Below are 9,544 nucleotides of genomic sequence, written 5' to 3' on the forward strand. Positions count from 1 at the left end.
TTTCTATTTTTAAAAGAAAAGATCAATTTCTGTTCTTAGGAAGTATAACTCAAGATCTCCTTTTATATCATAATTTGTACACAAGGCCATCCTTAGACACAGAAGTGTTTTGACCTAAATGCTAGCATCGGCGTGCACTCATATTTACAACACTTGCATCATTTGTTAATTTACTTGCAAAGTCAAAGGAGAAGTCACTGTTGTCTCACATTGTGGATTCCCTTTCCATTTTATTTTTTAATCAGGATGCTCATAATGTTAGTGAACGTAGCAACATGGTATAATGAAGAAAACTTAGAGGATGCTTTGGTTGTTATAACCTTTCATTGCTTCAGCTTAGTTTTTAGTCTTAGTCTCTACATGGTGGACAGGTCTAAGTACTAGAATACTCATGACCCTTGGACGTCAATGATGTGGAGAAGAAGCCTTCACAAAGAACCTGACAAATAGCTTGAATGTGAACTGATTAAAGCAGCAGACTTTTCCGTTTTTTTTTGTTTTTGTTTTTTTTAACGATGTACATCAATCAGTCACAAGAACAAAGCTAACTGCCTTACATTATGTTTTTGTGCCCTTACCAAACAGCTCTGACTCATCAGTGCATAAACACAGGACCTTTGATGGAGTCCTGCAGCGTCTGGCACTGTGATGCTGGCAATGCTCCCTTTGGCTCCTGTGGGGCCTCCGTGGATCGAGCTTTTTCCGTCACATCCCGTGGATGCTCGACTGGAGTGAGAACTGGCTTTCTATGGCATGAGCAGTTTTTTTGGCCTGGTGGAGGGCACTGTCCTGCAGGAGGAGGCCTTTGCATTTAAGGGCTGCCATTCCCATGGGTAGCAAACATTACGACCACCTTCCTAATATTGTGTAGTTCTCCCTTGTGCCTCCAAAACAGTTGTGACTCATCAGAGAATGGACATGGGCCTTCTGAGGGTGTCCTGTGGTGTCTGGCAACAGATAGTTCTTAATGGGGGCCTTTGGGTCCTATGGGTTGAAGGGAGGGGCCTGTATGGATCAGTCTTGCTCCAGTGCATCCCACAGATACTTGACCTGGCCTCCAAATTCCCTTGATTCCAAACTGATCAACACCTTGTGCTGTTTTTCATGTTTTTTGAGCTGTTCCTAAAATTCCTAAAAAAAGTTTTTGTGTGTGTGCCTGTGTCAGGCTGCATCCTGCTGGGGATGGCTGCTGCCATCAAGGAGTGTCATTGCTATGGGGTGGGGGTGCCTGGTCTGGTCTAGGTGGGTGGCACATGTCTAAGTAACATCCACATGAATGCCAGGTCCAAAAATTTCCCAGAAGAACATTGTATTGTCACAAGATGGTTAATGTTATTTACTTCACCTGTCAGTGGCCATAATGTTATCCTGATCGGTGTAAAGTCCAGGTTTCCAAGGTTTCCCAGCATACCCGTCTCGTTTTAATATAGTGTCTTATCAGTGTAATCCGTAGCTCTGTTCCGTCATTACTGGCTCACATGACAAAATTAAGAGTTCTTCTTCTTTGAAATATATCAAGGTACACAAACTTGTACCTTTGACTTTTTAAAAAATCTTTTTAAACCGTATATTTTGTAGTTTCAGTCATTTGGACTAAAAATTTGTATCTAGGACGTTTCATACCAATCTAAGCTGCAGAAGTGCTCCAGCTGTGAGTTACATTTCTATGGAAAGAAAATTAAAAAATACAGCTGAGAGAAAATGAATTAGTTTTGTTATCATGACATGATAAAATAAAATAATCTATGTGTGTAATAGTGAAATGTAACCTCCTGTGTCATCATACTCGCCCCACAATTCCAGAAACGTTCCTAAAAAACAAGACCTCTGTGTCCTCCTTCCTTTTGATAAGCTAGAGTGTTGTCTTCTCTGACCCTCGCTGGTTAAATTACTTCATTGTATGTGCACAGTGTTGGCCGCTGACATCATTCCCACTTTCATGTTGGTGAGACCACAATAGGCTTCAGTCAGCGATAAGGCCGCATTTTGTGTGGGTATATCCTATCTCCGCTCCCGCTGCCTCCTCTGTAGTTTGCATTACGTCTCACCTGCTGATAACACATCCATGTTTACACGTAAAATGGAAGCGGAAGAACAGAGGACAGAGCAGGTCTGTGATGTTTATCAGGGAGACAAGAGCAAGCTGCACAGGCGCACACGTGTCATTTATTAGGATAAAAAGTTTGATTTAAAAGGAAGCACGACAAAATGTCTTGCAGACTTATCTGTGTCAAATATTTTCACGGGTGTGGGTAATAGAATAATAAAATACAAGAACAGAATAATGTTTAATGGAAAAAGGAGCTGAAATCCTGTCCTATTCCGAGAACTTATTTTGCTTATAATTTTAAAGGCAAAAGAGATGCAAAACATGTGAATATACGCTGTAATGAGTATATACAGGCCACTACACCTGCACAATACTTTTTCACTTGACTGACTTTTTTCTTAAACAGTGGACAAACTGCAGGCTCCACAAACATAACTTGTACCTTTCTTTCCAGTTGGACAACAAAAGTGGTTCAACCAGATTTTGTTCTTTTCACAGTACTGGTTGAGAAACCACAGAAAGTTTATGAGCTGGGCAGGGGCCACTGTTTAGGTCAGAACAGACCTGAGCCATGAAATGGGACAATTTCACAAATGCTAAAAACAATAAACCTATTTCTTATTATATAATTATTTTGGTGCTGCAAACACAACAAAATGTCCTTGATTATATTTAGAGAGTTAGCAAAGAAGAGCAGAGTAGCATTAGCCTAGCCTAGCATGAACCAAGACTGGAAGCAGGAGAAACAGCTACACCGTCACTCAACAAATCTCCGAAATACGCTCTGCAAAAGTTGTAGGGACTACAAAGTAAAATTAGTACATTGAGTATAATGGCATGGATAGTTTTATCAATTCACCGAGTGTTGTTATGGAAAAAAACCTACATCAGTTTGCGGGTGCCGCTATGACGTCATGTAGTCCTACCAGGCATTAACACTCTGTGCGTGCTGTATAATCCCTTTTCATATTAATTAACAGTTTCCCACTTGTACATAAACACTCAAGCCGTAATCCCAAGTGTAATTTTTTTTTTCTGAGAGCTACTGTATATCCAAAATATCCAACACGGTGCTAAAACATACAGAAATGCCGGCTAAAAACAAGCAAATATGGATGTCCCATGCTGCCTTCAAATGGGGTTGTGGCTACAGTGTTCACTAGAAGTGTAGCTTGTGGTATTCACAACCTCATAAGTGGAAATTTTTGCTAGAGTTCACAAGTTGTGAGGTGTTTGCTGACATTTTTTAAAAAAGTGGCGGAATTAAGCCACACACATTTTTTGTGTTGATGTTCCCCAACAACCTCATCTTTTGGCTACGCTCTTGCATGTCCTTCATTATGTAAGCCAGCCGTTAACTTATTAAACTGTTAACCTCAGTGGCTTCCAGACAGCGGCAGTTGCCTAGCAGCAATCTTCTCACAAGTGACCACTTGAATGCCGAGCATTTTGTCTACTTGAGTTCCCATGTTGCAACCACAAGCTCAAAAGTACCATTTGAAGGCAGCATCACGTAAGCTAGTGCTATATCGTAGCACAACAGCACTCACACGTCCATCTCTGCAGGAAAACAACCATCACTGTAGAGATTACACCCATGCGGTTGTAAAAGGTCGAACAAGTCAATCTAATCCAATACGGTCTTTAGTAAATGGGCTGGGATGATTCACACAAAAACCATTCCAGGCAACAGGTGGCAGAGTGGTGAGTATCTCTGTCTGGAGCTGATGAGCGGGATGACCTTCTCCTCCCATCTGCAGTTGTAGCAACAGTCTGGAAACCGTAGCTAACATTAGCTACTAGCCGTTTTGTTCGTGCTCTCTTGTTTGCGTCGTAGCCTTGGCAACTGAGGTGGACAAACGTCTGACAAAGGCACCGAAGGGAAAGAGGTGAGCTGTGTTTGTTTGACTAACGAACTGTATATAAGGATGGACAACGCGTCCCCAGTTCTTCCAATGGACCAAAATGAAGCCAAACACCTGGACATACAGGTGGTGCCATCATGTGCGTTTGATGTCTGCTTGGTAGTGTGGCTCGACTCGCTTTGGCTTCACTTTGTTGGAGCGGTCATGTCTCCCATATTTGCATACAGTCTATGGTTTGACTGCTTAAATATAGACATTTTCTCAGGAATTAGTTAGTTAGAAACAATTAGAGCATGTGTCCCCTCGACTAAAACACCAACTTGATGCATTACTGTTCTGTTTATTAACTTCTAACAAGCCCAGACATTGCACACCTGCTGCCGGCTTATGCTAAGCCACGCTAACTGCCTCCTGGCACTAGTATCATGTTTACCATTTGCAAACATCTAACTATCAGAACCAAAGCAGAAAGGACAAAAAAGCTGTATTTGGAAATGATTATTTTAAGATTTTGGGGTTGTGCTGACATGCAGCCAGTTGCAATGCATGTTTTCAGGGTCGCCGTAGGGGCAAGCAGGGAGTAAGGTGGGGCTAATCCCAACCACGAGACAAAGCTGAGCCAGCTCCTTCGTGGTGGGAAAGCAGAAACACACACAAACACCCGCCGATACGTTGACTATAGCACCTGTCCTGCTTAAATTCCTCGCAAGTTTATGCTGATTACTGACTACAGAGAAACTGTTGATGACTTTTATAGTGTTTGGAGTGCCACTTTGCAAGTCTGTAGGCATTATTATCAAGGGGGGGCAGATATTCTAATGTAAGAACATCTAATATAAACATTTTCTCAGCAGCAGAGGCACCAAATCAGATCCCAATCACAAACTTGTGACCTGAAGTTATATATTTAATCACATTAGAATGACCATTCTTCACAGTCTGGCACGTTGCAGTGGAGACTCATGCTGTTCCTGTGTGTGACGGTCTGGGTAGCAGGTCTGAGCATACACTCTAGGTTTGAGGCTGTGAGCTTTTCTGAAAATCAGCAGTAATCACACAGATGACCGATTAGCCACGCATTCCTCTCATTCCTCACAAACACTTTCACAAAGCCGTAACTTAACTTACATTCCTGCCACATGTCAGAATTTATGCTCAACTAACTCATGTTTAGGTTGATAGCTACGGAAAGTGGGAGAGATAGCGCTGATTTACATCTTTGCTGCAGTCTCTGGACTGGAACAGATTAGGAGGAAGAGCCCACACAGCATGTAACTAATTATGAACAGCAGGAATCAGGTTGAACTGATTTGGACAGCATCAGAGAGGCTTCTCTATAAACCTGTCTGAAAACAAACGCAGCTTTGTTGCGAATAGCTGACATCAAAACCGCAGTAAACTAATGATCTATGCTCATCAGAACCTCACAGTTTCACATCCTTCATAGTGGCAGCATTTAAAATAAATACTGCCTGAATACATCCTCTGATACATTTCCATCCTATCCCTGCAGAGCAGCCAGCTGTGAACAGGGCCACACACCAGAGCCACTGGTTGTTTGCTGGACAGCTTCAAACGGACCAGGGCAGCGACCACAGCAGCCACATCTGATGGTGACGTCTGGCACATTTGCAGAGGACACAAAAAAAACATCAAACAGTTCGGCAGGAATCACGTGGCCCCGAGTGTGGCATTTCAGTCAGTCACATGACGACTCCAGGGCTCTTCACTGCGGAGCGTGAGGGATGTGAAAGTGACAATGACCACAGCTCCATACAACTGAACCATCGCCATGACAACTGGGCAATCTCCACGTCCTTGTGAAAGCCACAAGTTGAGGATGAAAGCCCAAAGAGTTTGTCAAACTCAATTTATTAAGTCAAAAACGACCCAGGGCTGAAAAACAAACAAAACAAAACAAAGACTATGGGATAGATTTGGTGCCATATAATACCATTAGCCACACCTGCTTATCCTTTACCTGGTCCCAGCTGACAGAAAGAGGTCACATGCACCTTGGAACACCTGAAGTAAACGCCCCCAGGCACTGGGACAATATGCAGGAAAGGCCCAGTGGGTTCAAACCCAGAATGCTTTAAATAATAGTCATAATAGGAAATAAATAGTAAAATAAGCATACTGCTTCGGAGCTACATCAAAATGCAATAGTGGTATATGTTGAATTTGTGCTATTTAAGTACTTTGAAGAGCATTAACTGCTTTGATTTGTATTTATAATGGTTCAGGGTGAGAATTCACACCTATATATATATATATATATATCATTTAATGAGTTGAATCTCTGGGCTATGAGCCATTGAAAGAACAAAACACACCTCTGATGATAAAATCATTTGGCTCCAGGAGTCTGTGATGAGCCTTTTTTGCTGTTCCGTGCTTTAAAGAGCAAGCAGGTTCAATGAAGAAAATGAGCTGAATCTCTTAGCTGAAGCGTATAAACTCTCACCTGTCAAAAACATTAAGTACACCAGTGAAGTGAATGCATGTTGATGATGATGTAAGAGCTCTGTATTAAATCCTCCTTCATGCATTTCTGTTATTTAACCTCACCCACTGACTGATATGAACTCAAACGTGTCGTTACAACCCAATACAATCCAATAGTACAAACCACACGCCCACAATGAAAACACTGTTGAATCAACGGTTTTCTCTGTTGTTTTAAACAACTGTTGAATACCACAACCTTCGTGAAGCAAAGATTTAGTGCAGGACTGTTCTATTAGAAGCACGTGCTTTCACTAGTGTAGCCTACCTAATGAACTGGCAAGCGAATGTGCAACACAAATTCCCTACATTGGTTCTGTGAAAACACAAAATTTTATTTAATGTTTGCTGGGAATGTGACATGTCCACCTAGTCATAGATTGTGCAGACTGCCGAGTCATCTGAGCTTAAACATCTACAAAAACAGGGTGGGAACACAAATAAGGCTGAGGTCACATTTTCCACATAGAGAAAGAAGCTGAGAAACACATTTCTAAACCTCCCTCAAAAAAAGCTCAGCTTACATCAGGTGGTTGTGAATAACAGTGATTTAGCAGGTGGAAGAGAACACCTGCAGTGGAATGACACACGCCTCCACAACCCTGGGCGGCCATGAAACATTGATGATGTCTGCAGGTAACTCAACACCCGCACACCGAGCCTCACCTCAGCTCTGGACACCTGAGTCCAGAGGCTCATTAAAACAGGAGGATGGAATCAGGACAGGTGGCTGCACCTCAGCATTCACCTGGAAATTAACTTCACAACAACAGCACCACGTGGATACAACATGTCGCGAGTTACCGCGAGATTATGAAACCCTTGCAAATACACAGTCATTAAGCGGTGACAGATTTATTGGCTGTGTGTGCGCTGCCAAATTGTGAACTATGACTGGAGGCAGGGCTGGCCTGTTTTCTCTCTGGCCTGACAGTCAAATAGAAAATACCGCGGAAGGCAGTTTAGTTTTTCACTTCTCTAACTTTACACTGACGCAAACCGAGTAGTTATTTTGCTGGATATTCCCCAGCAAACACACCCACACCCACACCCACACACACACCACTGGTTTTCCCCCGAACACCAGTTTGGAGATACCCAACCCTTCCCTTGCTCCCACCCGCACATGTCAATCACAGAGTCCGCCACTGTCAAAGAAAAAGCTTCACTGTCAAACTAAAAGCTAACAAACAAGTTGAGCTACACTAAGAAACCTAACTAGAGGTCATTTTTCTTTCTCTCTTACCGTCGGACTCGGACGGATCCTCCGTTTAGACGAGAGCGCACAAGAGCAGCAGCAGGTTTCCAACAAGAAACGCTCAGTACGTCCTCCCAGGAATGAACACCCGTGGGTTTTTTTTTTCTTTCTTGGTCGCAGCTCCACACTGTCCCACTTTACTACCGTCGTTAGGCTGTACTGTATGTAACCCACCTACTTAACCTGGTCCGTGGCGCAGACATAGGTGAAACCACACTAATCCTCATTTGAACGCTCCTCCCACTGAGCCACAGCAGACCAGACCCACATCCACTCAAGGAGGCATTTTTTTTAGGCTTTAGTCTCCCCCCCACGGGAAAAAAACACGTGAGAAGTGATTGGTGGAGAAGTATACCTGATTTTAAAGGCATATAAAAAAGTAAAACTGGAGCCACGTGAATGTTGTCCTTATTTGGAGTTGTCCTCAGCCTTGGGCTTGTAGTTAAACCTTTATTTGACCTTCGGTCTGTGCTGAAATCTGAAACCGTCTGTTTCCAGAACACTTTATTTGAGTCATGATTACAGGCGTTTCCTGAAGTTGATCTTTAGTGGTTACTTTAACTGACACAAGATCAAAACCAAAACAGGAAAAAAATGTATGAGTTAGATTTGATCTCTTTGTCGCCACCTATAGGAGAAAGGTGAAACGCATGGACACGACAAACATTTGGCGAATTATGTCTCAAGTTTTCTTTAAATAAACCAATTATTAAATAAATAAATTTCATATTTCTTTGCTAAAAAACTAAATAATAAGATGAAGATGAACCTCGCAAACATTTGTTATCCCATTCCAGCTGATGTATCAGCACACAACACCACGTCTATGTATTCTTGACTGAAGGATGTGTTTAGACCAAGTCGCCATTCAAGCAAAGGCTTCTAATTATTATTTAGCCTAGTGGTAATGAAGTCATTTCAGGTAGTTGCTGACACAGTTTAAAGCTCTAATTTTAAAAGTTTTAAAACCAGACTGTACAGATGAGCAGGTCTACAGCGACACCCAGTGGTGAAACGCGCGAATTACACCACCACCAGAGACAAGAATTCACTTATCGACAGGAAACTTTAAAACAACACCAGAACTATTTCCGCTTTTCACCACGGGCATCTTTGCCAGGGGTGCACATAAATATTAAAGCCACATTAGTTAATTCATAGATATTAAGGGCGAATGAGTGTCCGGAGGGGAAAGTTTTTCATGATGGTGGAAAAATGTTTCCGGTGAAGAGGAATGGAGAGAAATTCGAGATAGTGATCCAACTATTTAACATTTGCATATTTCTTGCTTGAGCTGAGCATTTATTTGTTTGTTATATATATATTATATTATATATTTTATTATATATATATATATATATATATATAATTATATGTGTGTGACATTTAAAGGTTTTTTTTCTGAATGCATAGTTTTTAAACACTGAGAATATCATGAAGGATGAGTACAATTTGCATAAAGGTTATTTAAAAAACTATATATAAATAATGTTTACCAGTGACATTTTAGCCCTACAGTTTTGATTTTTTTTTTTCTTATCCTGAAAAGGAACCTAAAATCTGGTCTGTGGAGAAAAAAAAGCAAAACTTTTCAGTGTGTTTTCCAGATGAAACCCCTACAAATACATGCTTTTCTTTCGCATGTCAACTTCAAAACTCGTTCGCCAGTGGGATAAAGGAGCATTACTGGCGATCAGTCCGCCTTTGACTCTGTGAATTCCCACGTAAAGGCTGTTTGCTGTTGCCAGCTGGGGTCCGGACAGTGACTGTGGCACCACCTCCATCCAGAGAAAGTGCTGTTGTGGGCAGGACGCGCTGAAACTTCTAGCTACAGGACAGATAAACCGACCGTTTAATCGAGCC

The 9,544-nt window shown here is 41.9% G+C and overlaps 1 protein-coding gene across 1 annotated transcript in view; it reads right to left on the reverse strand.

Annotated features, from left to right (window-relative positions):
* fhip1aa (FHF complex subunit HOOK interacting protein 1Aa) overlaps positions 1-8,066 on the reverse strand; it is a gene marked incomplete at its 3' end in the record, with an annotated part of 34,075 nt that extends 26,009 nt beyond the window's left edge. Inside the window, exon 1 of the mRNA XM_084561660.1 lies at positions 7,670-8,066. The remainder of the gene's footprint in view (positions 1-7,669) is intronic.
* Between the last annotated feature and the right edge of the window lie 1,478 nt (positions 8,067-9,544).

Source organism: Chelon labrosus (genome assembly GCF_963514085.1).
Source record: "Chelon labrosus genome assembly, chromosome: 2".
Lineage (NCBI taxonomy): Eukaryota > Metazoa > Chordata > Actinopteri > Mugiliformes > Mugilidae > Chelon > Chelon labrosus.